The sequence below is a fragment of the Miscanthus floridulus genome, unplaced genomic scaffold (assembly GCF_019320115.1).
Source record: "Miscanthus floridulus cultivar M001 unplaced genomic scaffold, ASM1932011v1 fs_737_7_8, whole genome shotgun sequence".
NCBI classification, from domain to species: domain Eukaryota; kingdom Viridiplantae; phylum Streptophyta; class Magnoliopsida; order Poales; family Poaceae; genus Miscanthus; species Miscanthus floridulus.
Window position 1 is genome coordinate 40190 of NW_027097194.1, and position 16934 is coordinate 57123.

Here is a 16934-nt window from a genome sequence, read left to right on the forward strand (position 1 = left end):
TCAAGTCTTATAATTTTGAATGAATTGAGTACTTAATTAATGCAAGCAGCAAAGGAGCATGGTCTGCTCTCTCTCTCTCCACGTACTGGCAAATCACGCCTTCGGCACTGGCTTAAGTGCCTAACATAGGCAAGCACGCGGCAAGGCCGCCCATGATTTCTAGTATTAAGGGGGTGTTTGGTTCGACTAAATTTTAGTTCATGTCACGTCGGACGTTTCATACTATTTAGGAGAACTAAATATGAGTTAATTATAAAATTAATTACATAAATGGAGACTAATTTATGAGACGAATTTATTAAGCCTAATTAATCCACCATTAGTACATATTTACTGTAGCACCACATTGTCAAATCATGGATTAATTAGGCTTAAAAAATTTGTCTCGCAAATTAGCCACAATCTGTGCAATTAGTTATTTTTTTCGTCTATATTTAATACTTCATGCATGTGTCTAAATATCCGATGGGACAGGGACTAAAATTTTTCTGTAGGAACCAAACACCCCCTAAGTAAAGAGCAGGCGTCCGTCTGACCGGACGCGGCCTTCCTGGGCCTACGCCGTACTGGCCTAACAAGCTACATCCCAACTTGCCGTACTGGCCCAACAAGTAAAGAGCAGGCGTCTACATGTCTCCCCCGTCTCTCTTACTCAAAAATATCTCCCAACTTTCGTCCGTGCGTGCTTTTCTGCGTCGTGTGGCCGTTCATCTACCTCGTATCGCCGCCACAGCCATCTCCCCACATGCGCCCTATCCAGCGCCACGCTACCCCACTCCGTTGCGGCCATCCCTCATCGTGTCGCCTTACTTCGGCTCGCTGCTGTGAGCATCCCTGGTCGCGCCCCACTCAGCGCTCGCCCATCGTGGCCACGGCGTGCACCGCGCCACCAGGAGAAGGTCATCGCCGACTGGGACAACGTCTCCCGCGATCAGCCGAAGACACCACGATGGGAAGAAGCACATGTTGCAAGCATATGTTTTAAGTGTTTCAGATATTTCAAAGGTACGTTGCAAGTGGTTTATGTAGATGTTGCAAAAGTAGATCAGGATGTCGCATATATTGCAACAGTTGTACAAGTATGTTGCAAGCTTCTGTTCCCTATGTTTCATCTGTTCTTCCAGATGTATGTTGCAAGTGTGTTTATTTAGATGTTGCATATGTTTCACACATATGTTGTAAGTATTTTTTTCTAGATGTTGCGTATGTTTTACAATGGATTCTAAGTGTTTTTAGGTGTTTTTGCACGTGTTTTAGATGCATATTTCAAGTGTTTCATATGCGTTCAAACATATGCCGCCAGTGTTGCATCTAGATGTTTTAAAAGTAGATCGAGTGTTGCATCTCCCCTCTCGCTTTCTGTTGCCTCGCCTCGATGTCTCCTCCTCCCGGTACCGGGCTGGGCATCCACCGCCCCTTCCCCTCTTCTCGATGTTGGTAGCGTTCGGGACGGTTTGGGCCCCACATGGACGTGCGAAACGGCACGAGAAGCGGTCTGCATAGGAAACTAGCAAGACATCACGTCATAGTAACTAGATCGGGTTTATCAAACAAATTTAGCTCAAAATTCCATTCTTGAAATAAAATACTATCCCATTAGTACAATTTGCACTGCCTCACACACTACCAATTAGTAAATTTTGCATGAAAATCTGCCTTCGATTTATCTACCGTTGTTAATCAAACCGATCTCGAAGACCTCAGCATGTCTTGTATTGGTACACCATAAAATCTAAGATGTCATGTGACACTAGTCGATGGACTATTTCATTTCTTCATGTTACAATACATAATTTTCACAAAGACACACCAACTCTTGCAGTGACATGACCTATGCTGGAAAGAATTATTTTAAAAAATCAAACAAAAGAGTTGTTGATTATATTAAAAAGACTAGACTGGACAATACATCGAAGTAACAACAAACAAACAAAAACTACAACAACCAAAGACAACAAACCTAAACTAACATATGGAAGCAACTATCTCAAATCACCGACAACACCCAGTTGAACTGAGACCTCAATACATGCCATACACAACATTGTCATAACACTGTTCCACTCAAGCATAGCAACAATAATACTATATAGCTACAACCAAACCATAAGCACTAGTTTTTCTAAAAAACACAATTGTACCCCCACATCACTATTCACCATGAAGCACCACCATCATTGGACGAAATGCTAACATGCAGATACACTGTTGTCACCGCTTATACTGTTGTAAGGGACCGTGACACCTAAGAGGGGGGGGGGGTTGAATTGGTCAACTTAAAAATCTACTTCTAACTATGGCCTCTAATTCCACCTAGTCAAAACCTATGCAAGAAACTAATCTATCTAAATGTGCAACTAAGGTTTTGCTATGTATGTTGCCATCTCTACTGCAAAAGAGTTATGTAACCTAAGTTCCAATCCTATCAACTAGCCTATCAACTAAGTTAGGAAGGGTAAAGCACACAACCAAGGTAGCAATATAAATGCGGAAGGTAAATATGAGGTAGAGATGCAAACTTCCATCGACGACTCTGGTATTTTTATCGAGGTATCGAGAAGCGCTCAAGCTTCCCCAAGTCCTTGTTGGAGCCCCTCGCAAGGAATCCCTCGCAAGGGCCAAGCTCCCGGTTGGGTAACTCTGTGGATAGCCTCGGGCCTTCCCCATGTGCAAGTGGATCTCCGGTGTGCCTTCCAGCAAGCCTCTCCTAGACCACTCTCTGCCGTCTTCACTATCAAGCTTTCGGCCAAAACACCGCGTGCCTTCTTCTCTTCGATATACGGTGGCGGCCACACCACAAACGTGGCTAGTGTGATCTCATAAGACTACAAGTCCCTCCAATGTACAATAATGGTGTGCGCAAGCACCGAGTGGTAAGAAGTGTGCAGACCTCACTAAACACTAGGCCTAAACCTAGAGCAAGCACATAAGTGGCGGTCTAATCAACCTAAGCACTTCGCAAAGTACCTACGCTAATCACCTAATATTTCGCTAAACACTTTGATGGCTAGAGCAGCTAAATTTGAGTATCAAGTCATATACCAATTCCTTGGGCTCTCACACACCTCATTTGGCCGGCCATGGGGGTATATATAGGCTTCTAATGAAATAGAGCCGTTGGATCCCTTGGAGGACTTTACTGCGTCACTCCGGACCAGACTATCTTGGGGTCCGGACCATCTCACCAGGGTCCTATTGTCCACATGTTAAAATATGACTGTTGCCGCGCTCTGATGACTCTTTTCCATGCTCTAGACCAAGCTCCGGACCCTGCCTTCGGACCAATGTGCACCTTGGTCCTGCTGTCCCAAAACTACACTGAGAGGTATTTTTGCTCCGGACTCAGTCCTGAGCCTACCTCTGGACCATGCACCACAGGTCCGGTGCGTTTTGCCTTCTGAATAGCTATTTTGGAAGCTCTGGACTGTGCTCCAGGCCCATGCTCCAGACTAAGTCCTATGCTCCGGACCCAGGCTCCGGACTGCTACAATGACAGTCCTGAGCTTGACACACTTTCGTATTTTGGACATAACTTTTAGCTCCAAATTCTGATTTTGATGATTGTTGGCGGTCATTAACGATCAAATCCGACTGCCAACTAAGGTAAAAAAGAGGAGAAATTGGCAATCTTAAAACACATATGCATTTACTATTAACCAAGTTCCACATGTATTTGAAGGATGTTATTTTGCAGGTCATAAACACAAATACATGGAGAAATTCACCGAAAGACACTAGATTGTCTCATGAGGTTGCTGGCAGACCAGTACTTGGTGGCCTCCCGACCTGCTTCACACTTAGCCCTAAAACTAATTATGTAATTTGTATGATCATTAACTAATCTTTGTATGACTATACTAGACCAATGCCTGCTCGACCTAGGATTATTCTTTTATCCTTTCTTTTCTATTTTATCCTTTGAGGAATGCCAAGTGTGTGTCCACTATCTTAAAATCACCGTTTTTACCCCTGCTATAACATTGGTGTACTTGCAAGCATTATTATTCAAGTTCATATCCATACTAGACTCTTAATCAAATGCCTTCCTTTGGGAAAATATAAATAACGATACCCTAGATACTTTTGGGTGAAATGCTACAATGATAGCTCTGTGCATTTGCGGATAAATATCTAAAATTGTTAAGGAACTATCAAGGCTATTACTTAGTGGCATTGCTAATCATTAGTGATGACGCTAAGAAATACCAACAAGCAATTCTAGTGCAGTTGCTTAGGATACAAACCTAGTAGCTACGCTAAGAAGTGTCAACAAGCATTTCTGGCATCGTTGCCGGGGAAGGCATAATTGATTAAAGAATCTAGTAGGACATATTCATGATAATATGCATGTAAGGTAGCCATTGTTTATGCAGGCTAACTTTGCTTGTTTTCTCCTGTTGTGGATGAAAACAGGATAGTGTATGACCAGTTTTGACCTACCGAACAACTACACTCAAAATCCGGAGGCATTCCTAAGGAAGAAATGGTCTCGTGCTACTTCTTCTACTACTCTTTTGACAGTCGAACCTGTCACCCCCACACCATCCGTTACTCCAATCATGGCCAAGACCCTCTACGACAACTCCATCCCTGCTGTTGCCAACATGCCCGTTGGGCCCACTATTAACATTGGGGATGGGAACTTCAAGCTCCGTACCGACCTCATCACGATGGTGCAGGCAAACCAATTCCATGGTTTGCCAAGCGAGGACACAAACACGCATCTCCAACACTTTCTCAGATTGTGCGACACGATCATCATCAAGGATGTCGCACCTGAGAGCATTAGGCTTCACTTGTTTCCCTTCTCCCTCTCAGGGAAGGCGAAGGAGTGGTTTTACAAGGAAAAGGAAGCTATCATGACATGGGACAAATGTTTCGCGGCGTTCCTTGCCAAATTCTTCCCCATGAGCAAAACCAATGCCCTGAGGGGATGAATTTCAAACTTCCAGCAAAGCTCCATGGAAACCATTCTCGAGGCATGGGAGAGGCTACAAGACTAGATCCAAGCATGCCCGCACCATGGGATTGAAAACTGGTTAGTGCTCCAAAAATTTTATGACGGATTAATACCCATGTCTAGGGGTCACCTCGATGCTGCTACTGGAGCCTCCTTCCTTTCCCTCACCATTGATGGAGCCACGGCTCTCATCAATAAAATGGCATCGAATCAAAGCTGGGAGAGGAAAGGAAAACACAAAAAAGGAATGCATACCATGAAGAAGACGGATATGCTCTCCGCAAAAGTAGATTTATTGATGTAAAGACTAGAGGAATGGGCCCAAGATAAAGACACCATAATGGGCACCATACAGGCCATGGACTCACACATGATGTGTGAGGTTTATGGAAACGTTGGCCATTCAGGGAATGATTGCCCCAAAACCCATGAAGAAGCTGCCTTCATCAACAACAGGTTTCGCCAACCAGGTAATAACGGGTGGAACAACCAGTCCCTCCCGCAACATAATTTGAACTACAATTTCAATTACAATTTGAATCAACTTTCCTTCAAAGACTTGGTATTAGGCCAAGCAAAAAATAATGAAAATATTACAAAGAAATTAATATCAAACGATAAAATGCTTGAAAATATAAATTCTCAGATCGAAGGTTTAACTTCTGCTATTAAAAATCAATTGAGATTTAATAAAATGATAGAAACACAACTAGCTCAAATAGCTGCTGCAATTCCTATTGACAGTAATGGAAAAATTCCTACTCAACCTGAGAATTCTTGTGAAATTGTAAAAGCGGTGACCACGAGGGGTGGTAAGACCACTCATGATCCCCAAATCCTAACCAGTCTGTAGGAAAAGCAAAATAGCACCAAGAGGCTGAACCTTCAATAACACAAGAAGAAAAAGAAAAAAACAAGAAGAGGAAACGACACCAAAGGACTTCGTCGATACCAACTATCTACTATTTCCCACAAGGAACTGCAGGCAAGGCGTGGATGAACAATTCACTCATTTTGTTGAGATGATCGAAAAGATACATGTAAGCATCTGTTTACACCAAAATTTGGGAAAGAAGAACACAAGAACTCAAGGCTTATAAAATTGTATTATCATGGGATCGATCGGGTGTGAATTGAGGTCAGCTGGTTTTGATACAGTGTCGGAATCGGCTATTTTATAGATGACATCAGCAGACAATATCAACGGACTACGTACGGATGGCGTCGAGGGGGGAAAACATGCCAAACTCTACAAAAAGGGAAAGATTAGTGTCCAAGTTATCTTAAGTTAGGAATGTTTTCTCTTATACCAAAGATTGTAATGAATCGTACTTGAGTAAGATTCATGTTTAGGTTCTAGATATAAATATTGGACCCTAGCTATTATAAGAAAAACAATCAATCAATACCAATTACATTTTTTGGCTTCATGCCAACCCTTAGGAGTAGGAATACTATAGATCTCAGTGAGTTCTTCAACAAGCAGGGCTACATCGATCTAGTCGACCTCCGGCTTGTCTGTATGTACCGTCATGGCTTATACTCTTGCTTGTAAGGCTGCATTGGTTCGGCCGACCTCTTATGAGCTCTAGTATAAGTTAGTTATCGATCTTTATCTAGTTCAAGTACGGTTGCATCGGTTGAGTTTGTGCTCCACTGCTCGAATTAGATTAAGGTCAAGTTATCAGCTCTGCCTAAGGGTGGCATCCTTCGGGTAGATTCATTAAGTTACCAATCTTGCTGATGTTCTTGTTGTCATTGGTTTTCATCAATATCAACCTACCCAATCGAGATCGATCTAGATCGGCCTCATATCCTTTTAGTCCATTGTTTATTTTGTCACGTTGCGACGATTCTTACTTTAAACGATGGATTATATTTTATCGACTGTTCTACTTTGATCTTGATCGTGCATAGTATGCGGCTAAGGCATGTCTGATCTCGAGAAGGTTTACTAGCTAGTTGAATCTGGTCTATCGCTCGCTACTATGGCTGTAACGATCCGGTCGATCCCCACTAATAGCACTTTAAATCAGAGTATGCTAGTTGGTAGATTTGCTTTCGACCAGGCATGACCTTGGCTGTCTGCTATGCCTGCATCGGCTAAATAGCCAATTGCCCATACTTTAACGCTTATAGCTTGTCTTCATGATTCTGTTAAATATGAATAGGTCTATTTACTTTAAAGGTTTGATCTGTTATGTTTATCATGACTGCCATTGATCCGGTCGAACCCCACTGTTAAGGATAACTAGTTAGATTTGATGAGTTTATAGATCTATCCGTATGAAACAGTCGATTGTTCACATGTTGTAATCCCTTTTCCACTTGAATCAGCTGTTTTAGCCAATTCGCCTGTGCTTTCATAGATATGGCACGCTTTCATGAACCTGTTGAAGTATGGTCAGTTCTATGGATTTTTTGGTTCTAGACTATCATCATCATCATAGTTGTATCGATCCGGTCGAACCTCACTATTAACGGTAATAGGTTAGATCTAGATGGTTCGTAGGTCTGTCTATATCAAACAGTTGATTATTTGCATGGCATATCCCTTTTCACCAGATTCATTGGCTCTACACCATGTATTGATCAAATCTAATTTAGCTAGTGATGTATCTTCGACGCATGCATGTTAATAGCTTAAGGTAAAAGATCATTAAAACTGGGTGTATTGTATTCGTTACTATAAAATCAATCATGACCCGTGAGCTTTACAGTTCTTAATGGCCGATTTCTTCTCGTATTGGCTATTTAGTCGATTTTCCTGTCTGGCTACTCCCGAAGCGGCATACTTAGAACTATCTGGGCAAAACCAGCATGTTCCACCCTAAATTACTGATAAACTTTCTCTTCTTGTCAATTGCAGGTCAAATTGATTAGCACGCCTTTGGGAATTCTCAGGATTGACTAGTCCTATGTTGAAGCCAGGCAGATCTCTAGATCGTTCTGGCTTACTACGTGTCCACCTAGCGCGGCTACCATGTTTCTGCATCGACACGCATTTTGGCATGCCTAGTGGGACCCCACAATCGTCATGGTAACTCATAACAACAGGGACATTCTTATGGTGCCTTATGAAGATCTACCTGATGAGGATAAAGATATCATCAGTAAAGCTATAGAAGAATTTTAGAATAAGTGTTTGTTGTCCTACACCAAGACACATGACAATAAAGTTGTTTAGAAATATCCACTACCAAGAGTTTTGATGCATGGGTAGTCAGATACAGACGAAGCTGATGATAGGTGTTTCTTCTTAGATGTTGTAAATGAATATGTTCATGATGCCACGTTGAACAATAATACAGCTGTCTTGAACACATTCCACAATACCATGAAAGAGGTGTTTTATGGATGTCCAATTGATCAGGCTGGGCCAGCTTATTACAACATTCCTTATCCATCGACTTAGGGGACTAATCAAGCCGGTACTTGTAACACCCTCGGTGTTACATTGTAAATCTTTTGCTAAAACATGTCATGAGCATCATGGTTATGTGTTAATGCATGTGATATAGTGTGTAGATCAAATTTCGTAACTCGAAATGATCAATGGAAACGCAAAACGAAAGTTAATTTCAGTCATGTTATATTATTTAGGGTTTGAAACCAATTTTTATTAAGAGAAAATGCTATAGAACTTATATGTGCTACTTAAATAAAGTTGATGTGCAAACTTTATAGATGGCGATGAAATACCCATGGTCAAAAAATGAATTCACTAGCTAACTGGTCTAATAGCTTGGAAATTGAATTTGACGCGAATCCGATCAAGACTTAGCAAAATTCTCGAGTTGAAAATGGTGGGACAATGAGATATTAGTGGATTAAATCTAGAAAACTTAGCTCAAGGCTTGTGCTATATTTTTGCTCAGTTGTTTGCATCAAAGTCTATACTTCCTAATGGTAGCAAGGTTAGTTTGGTTAGGGCTTGGCTTGATCACTAATTAATTGCATTGGAAAGCTTAAAATAGTTAACTTGGCAGCCTAGACTTAGCTCCGGATGGTAGTTGGCAATGCTAGCTTGGCACTCTTCTATCTCCCTCTCCACTTCATCTTAGTTCGAGCGGGTAGGTCCTATTAGTAGCTTAGTCAACCCTCTTTAGCTTCACCGAGATGGATAAGCTTTGAGCAGGCTAGTTAGGTCGGAATTGGTGCTTCAAAAATCATGCAGACCGAGTGGACACGGTCACCGCGGTCATGTGTCATCGTCGACACATCAGCCACACATGCGTGTGCCCGGTCATGCTCGGCTGGCTACGGTGATTGATAGCCCTAGCTGGCAGCAGGCCTACCTCACCACCACGATGCACGCTGGCGCCGCTATTGGTGCCCTAGGGCCGCCTGCGTCGCTCTGTTGCTGGCTTTGCTCTGCCAGTCACCGTCACCGTCCACTCAGGTGTAGTGGCATTGCTTGGCTATAGTCGTCGTCGCTAGCACGCACACATTCTCACTGTGTCGCGTCGTCACATCACGTGCACCTAGGCCGCTTGCGTCGCATCACCGCTGCCACTGCTGCGCGCGTCCGCTGCACCGTCACATGGCTGTGTCATCGGTGGCTTGCCAATTAAGGCATTGTGGTAGCACGAACCGTGCCGCCCTCGTACATGCATGTGTAGCCTCCTGTGTGTGCCCTTGTCCTCTTCTATTTGAGTGGCAAGCGCCACACTGTGCCCCCAGTCACCTCCACCTTAAATGGCATTGCGCCAGCGTCACCGAGCCACGCCTAAGCCAGCTCGTAGCGCTGGGTCGCTTCTAAGGTAATTGTGCTCGCCTATGGCTCGACTGGGAACTTAGCTAAGCGCCAAGCACGTCCACTGCTATAGTGTACCATGTCGAGCTCCAATTTGGAGTTTTCTCCACCGTCGACCACCTTAAGGCCGAATGGCGATGCTCGCCCAATTAGCCTCGCACTATCCACCTCCATTCAATTCCGTGGCACTATGTATTTGCCTTGACCCCCTCCATCCTGTGCGCACCCCACTTGCACTGCTACTGCCTTCCTGGTGCCGCTATCACGGTTGCACCACCGCCGCCGTCGTGGAGCTTGTCATGCGCACGTGGCTGGATGCACCCAGTCTATCCTTAGCCAAACCATCACCATAGGAGAAGTCAGGGTATGATAGTGGTGTTGTTGATTTAGCTATCTCTCATTGCGGTGGCTTAGGGTGGCTGGCGTGGTCGTGCTGCCGTCGCGCATGGCCGTTGTTGCCGTGAGCTTCATTGTCCCTGTAACATCGGCTAGGGTAGGCTCTTGGGTCATAGGTGATGTTTGGATTGATAGCTTCAGTGTGGAAGGGCCCGGTTGGCTAGTGTGACCGCCCGATGCCATCGCCGCCGCGTCGGTGCACGCGCGGGTGCCCGAGGGTCTGGCCATTGCGAAGATAGATTGTTCCAAGGGCTAAATCACTTAATCCTAGACTATAGGAATAGGGCGCATTAGGGTCAGGGGAATAGCAGTTAGTTCAAGGGCGTTTTCGCAAATTTGGCAGGCGTGCGCGGGCCACCCCGTCGTGGGCCGTTGCCGCGTGGATGGGCCACGCCCCGTGTGGGCCACACCGATGGATAGCGCGTGCGCGCACGCGCCGCACGGGCGTGGGCCAAACCACGATGGGCCACGCTGGGCTGCTTCGCCCCTTTTCTTTTCTAGTGAAGTAGTTAATGTTTTTCTAATTTAAATTGTAAACTAATCTTTGATAATTAATATAAAATTATGTAAGTGTCCAAAAATTGTGAAGTAAATTTTGTTAGGTTCCTAAATTCATGATATATCATTTAGTGTATTTAGCTCATACAGTTCTATGGTATCCTTATGGTTACTTTATTTGTTTTAAAATGCTTGTTATTATGATTATTTAGAGAATGAATTTTCGTGCTGAAATGGTAGAAGTGCTAGCAATGAAAATTTTACTGTAGACTCATAACATTATTAGGTACTCACTATAATTTTGTAGCCTTAGAATAGGTTGATAAATAGGGTAGCTAGTACTCCTTGTTTTTTCGTATATATAGTAAATCGATATTAAGAATATGGATGTCTTTAGTTGCTAAGAAAATACATGCAACGTTTCATAGCTGTTTAGTGGTAATGATAGGTAACTTAGCATCTTAGTCGGTAGAGCTAGCTTAGTAGCTTGATAGATGTATTCTTATTTTAAGAGTTGTTGTTGTCGTATTACTAAGTGTTGCATCATCATTTCATGCATGTAGATAATGAGTTGGTAGAGTTCTTACGTGCGGGTGAATAGGAGTACAAGGAGATCATTGAGAAGATATGGTTGGCATCGAGAAGATACATATCAGACTCTACAAAAGGGTAAAGATTAGAGTCCAAGTTACCTTAAAATAGGAATGTTTTCTTTGTACCAAAGATTGTACTGAGTCGTACTCGAGTAGGATTCATTTTTAAGCTTTGGGTATAAATACCAAACCCCGGCTATTGTAAAAGGACACACAATCAATCAAATACAAGTTATTTACTTTTTTGGCTCTGACCACCCCTTAGGAGTAGTAGAGTAGATCTCAGCGAGTTCTTCAACAAGTATGGCTGCATCGATCCGATCGACCTCCACAGCTTGTCTGTAAGTACCATCATGGCTTACACCTCTGTTCGTACGGCTACATCGATCCGGTCGACCTTCACTACGACTCTGGTATGAGTTAGTTATCGACTCTTGTCTAATTCAAGTACGGCTGCATCGATCTGGTCGACCTCCACTGCTTGAACTAGATTAAGGTCAAGTTATCGGCTCTATCTAAGGGTGGCGTTCCTTTAGATAGATTCATTAAGTTACCGATATTGCTTATTGCTTCCATTGTTTATTTAGTTACAGCAATATCACTTCGCTCGATTGGGACTAATCTAGATCGGCCTTACATCTTTGTTAACCCATCGTTTGTTAATCTAAACTGATTGAATCTACACTTTAAATGATGAGTTATGTTTTATCGGATGTTTTATGTCAATCTTGATCGTGCATAGCGTGCGGTTAAGGCGTGTTTGATCTTGAGTAGATCTATTGACTAGCAAAAACTGTTCCATGGCCCGTTATCACGGCCTGTGTGATTCTACCTCACACCCCACTATTAGCACCATGGAGTGGGGATCGTTATTTGGTAGATATGTTCCTGAGAGGGCACAACCTTAACTGTGCGTTATGCCTGAATCGGCTATTTTAGCCGATATCGAGCGCTTTCACTAATGGTTCGCATCACGACATCATTGAAGTAGCAATAGGTTAAAAGATGTGTTAGCCCCATGATCTTAGTATTGTATTATGGCCTGCATGATTCTGCCTCATGCTCTACTGATATTAGTAATAAGTTAGGGTCATCGAGTCTATTGTTGTTTCTACAGCCTGCATGATTCTGCCTCATGCCCCACTGGTCATAGCGATATATGAGATCTAACATGTTTATTAGATTTATTTCTATTAAATGGTTGAATGATGATGAATTGTTTCTTTCATAAAAAGGGGTTCGGTTACTTACAGTCATTGGCTTAGTATGAACTAATCACTGTTGATATCTTTTTACCAGTGACCAGTATTTGTTTAAACAATGATATTCATAATGATAACTGATTCTTTTTACACAACCCCATGAGCTTTAACCGATTTATTCTTATGAATATGCTAGAATCGGCTATTTAGTCGATCTCCTTCCATATCGGCCCTCAGAGCCGCACATTCGGGACTGTCTAGCAACACCAATATGTTTTGCCCTTAATTACTCATAAGCTTTCTCTCCTTGTCAATTATAGGGTCAAATTAACTGGCATGTCTCGGGAGGAGTGCGTAGGATCAACCACCCTTGCGTATAAGCTAGGTGGATCTCTAGCTCTATCGAGCGGACCCTTCCGACTTGCTACGTGTGTCCTCGGCACGGGACAAAATTCTATGTCGACAAAAGCTTAAATTTGATGCACCTCGGAAGATGAAAGTTGATGATAATCCTTTTCCAAGAGATCATAACATGGTTGATGCTAAGTTGTTCAAAGGAAAGACTAAAGTTCTAACATCAAATAGGACCAAAGAAACTAGAACAGTCGATCTAGAGATGCAAATATCGGCTGATGAATATAAATAAATTGAGAGGCATCATGACCAACAGAAGAGACGATATGAGTAGGGTGAGACATCGAGGAATGGGGCGATAAGGCCACATGTCACATCTCAAATTTTGTTGAATAAATGGCAACGACAGAAGGAAAAGGATTATCAGCATTAGTTAGAAGAGAAAGAATACCAACATCAATAAGAAGAAGAAAGGTATGAAAGAAAACAAGTTGAATCACATTGGAATTATCCTTTCTTCAGACATTGTTGGAATAAAGGTTTGAAATTGCCTACTAGAAATAATTGCCCAAAGTGCAGTGAGCAATATTGGGAGTTTAGGCAATCTCAAGCCAACCACCATTCTATCCATGCTCGAGATGAGTATCATCATAATAATATGGATCGGCGCTTAAAATAGAAGTGTTCATGATCGGCTTGGTAAGCGAGTTGTTGATCAAAATTGGGCTGATTATGAAGAAGGTAATGAGGAAGAGTATGTTTGGTAGGAAGGGCAATGGTGTCCAGGAGGTTTGACAAGAAGCTAGAAAAGAAGGGTACAATACCTAAGGAACAGAGAGCTAGAACAAACTTAGGCATCTAGCAGACCTCAAGTATGGCGTGCTAAACAAATAGCCGATAGGGGTCAACCCTCGGCTAATATTCAAATGGCTTTTCTATTGTCGTTAGAATTTAGAGCTCCAGTAGATCAAGAAGTCTATTCAGATTTTTGATGAATCAGAGTATTAGGAGATAGTTGCCAAGTTGATAGTTATACAACAAGCTATATTCGATAAGCCAGTCAAGCATTGGCACTTAAAAAGCTTTATACGTAAAAGGTTCCGTTGATGGGAAGCCGATGAGCAAAATGTTGGTGGATGGAGGTGCTTCTATTAATCTTATGCCTTATACTACTTTTTGCAAGCTTGGCAAGGGAGCAAGAGATTTGATTGAGACTGACATGATGTTTAAGGATTTTGGAGGTAATGCATGCAAGACTAGGGGGTCAATAAACATTGAATTGACGATTGGAAGTAAGACTTTACTTACCACATTCTTTGTCATTTATGGAAAGGGTTCATATAGTTTACTCCTTGGTCATGATTGGATTCATGCAAATTGTTGTGTACCATCGACTATGCATCAATGCTTGATTCAGTGGCATGGAGATGATGTTGAGCTGGTTCATGCTAATGATTTTGTAAGTATCACAACAGCTGATCCAATATATTGGGAACTAGAAGACTTCGAGTGTTTTTCTAGCAAGCTATGGGAAGGAGGCTTCATTAAGATCAATGATTAAAGCCAATAGCCGATCCAAGCAGTCGGCTCTGAGAGTTTATTTTAATGGATAATCCAATAGATGGTACAGATGGTAAACTAGGACATGGCTGTACGTTGGTCGATGAATTAGATGAGATAGATATTGGTCCAGGAGATAGACCTAGGTTGATGTATGTAAGTGCTAAGTTGAATCCTGAGTATAAGCAAGAGTTGATAGATTTATTAAAGGAATTTAAAGATTGTTCTGCTTGGGAATATTATGAGATGCCTGGTCCAGATCGATCAATTGTTGAACATTGGTTGCCAATCAAACCTGGATATTGGCCATTTAAACAAGCTCCGAGGAGATTTAACCCAAATATTCTTGATGATATCAAAAAGGAGACTAAAAGATTAATAGAAGCAAAATTTATCTGACCGTGCCGATATGCAGAGTGGATATCGAGTGTTGTTCCTACATATAAGAAAAATGGGAAGTTAAGAGTTTGCATCGATTTCAGAGATCTAAACAAGGCTACACCCATAGATGGTTATCCGATGCCAATAGCTGATATGTTGGTGGATGCAACAGCCAGGCACAAGGTTATTAGTTTTACAGATGGCAATGCAGGATATAATTATATTTTTATGGCTGAGGAAGACATAGCAAAAATAGCTTTTAGGTGCCCTGGCGCAATCGGTCTATTTGAATGGGTTGTGATGACCTTTGATTTGAAGAATACCGATGCAACTTATCAGAGGGCGATGAATTATATTTTTCATAAGTTGATCGGCAGGATTGTTGAAATCTACATTGATGATGTGACGGTAAAATCTAAGGGTATAAGGAACCTCTAGCTGATTTATGGGAGACTTTGGAGTGCATAAGAAAGCATGGTTTGAAGATGAATCCCAATAAATGTGCCTTTGGAGTATCAGTTGGACAATTTTGGGTTTTATGGTCCACGAAAGAGGAATCAAAATTGGTCAGAAATGTATGAAAGCAATCGACGAGGCAGTGCCCTCGAGTACTAAAATAGAGTTATAGTCTTTGCTTCAAAAGATTAATTTTATCATGAGGTTTATTTCAAATTTGTTAGAAAAGGTTCTGTCGTTTTTTCCTTTGTTGAAGTTGAAAAATGATCAAGAATTTAAGTGGGGTGACATACAACAAAAGGCATTTGAGGAGATAAAAGAATATATGAAATGTCCACCCATGCTGGTCCCTCCTCAGCAAGGTAAGCCTTTTAAGTTGTACATGTCGGCCGATAACCAAACAATTGAATTAGCCTTAATGCAAGAGTTTGAAGGAAAAGAACGAGTTGTTTTCTATCTAAGTAGAAGGCTTTTGGAACTAGAAACAAGATATTCTCCTATTGAAAAGTTATGCTTGTGCTTAGATTTCTCTTGCACTAAGTTGCAACATTACTTGTTATTGGCTGAGTATACAGTTGTTTCTAAGGCTGATATGATCAAACACATGCTATCAATGCCGATATTAAATGGGAGAATGGGGAAGTGGATCCTTGCATTGTCGGAATGGAACTTGAGGTACGAATCGGCTAAAGCAGTCAAGGAGCAAGTAATAGCTGATTTTGTCACCCAGCATCATAAGTCAAGTATTGGCTATGTAGAGCCAATACCTTGGATGTTATTCTTTGACGGGTCATTGTGCAAGCAAGGTGGTGGCAGTTATTATTTCACCTCGGGGGGGGGGCAGGTTTTGAGTTTGCTTTTCCGACTAAACCAATGACTACCAACAATCAAGCAGAATATGAAGCTATTGTTAAGGGGCTTCAACTTCTTCATGAAGTAAAGGTCGAGGCAATTGAAGTATTTGGAGATTCATAGTTAATTATTAATCAGTTGATCGACCTATATCAATGTAAAGATGATATTCTGAAGGGATACTATGATGAATGCCAGAGGTTACTCAAAGAGTTTCCTCATATTTCTCTTCAGCATATTCCAAGAGCACAGAATCAAGAGGCTAATCAGTTAGCTCAAAATGCGTTAGGTTATCGAGTGTTTCAAGAGATCCTAAGTAGTGAAACCTTAACTAATGATTGGAGAGATGAAATAACCGATTACCTTAAGAATCCATCATAGAAGATTACTAGGAAATTAAGGTATAAATCAACCAAGTATGTCTTGCTAGATGATCAGCTATATTACAAGACAGTCGATGGGGTGTTGCTTAAATGCTTAAATCAAGAAGAAGCTAAAGTGTTGATGGGTGAAGTACATGAAGGGATATGTGGAGCTCATCAATCGGCTTATAAGATGAAATAGATTATTCATAGGACCAGATATTTTTGGCCAACAATACTAGAAGATTGTTTTTAATATTATAAGGGGTGTTAGGAATGTTAATGTTTTGGTAATATTCAGAAATTGCCCACATCGGCTATGAATCCGATAATCAAACCATGGCCGTTTCGAGGTTGGGGAATTGATTTAATTGGCCAGATTTTTCCACCTTCAAGTAAAGGACATAAGTTTATATTGGTAGCAATAGATTACTTCACTAAGTGGGTTGAGGCAATTCCTTTGAAGATGGTAACCTCAAAGAACATGGTTGATTTTGTCGAGGAGCATATTGTGTATCATTTTGGGATTCCTCAAACTATCACTACTAATCAGGGGACAATGTT

The 16934-nt window shown here is 41.8% G+C and overlaps 1 non-coding gene across 1 annotated transcript; it reads right to left on the reverse strand.

Moving 5' to 3' along the window:
• Positions 1 to 4922: 4922 nt before the first annotated feature.
• Positions 4923 to 5029, reverse strand: LOC136532906 (small nucleolar RNA R71). Its single transcript, XR_010778352.1, has one exon. It is a non-coding gene; the product is annotated as a small nucleolar RNA R71 (small nucleolar RNA).
• Positions 5030 to 16934: the final 11905 nt, after the last annotated feature.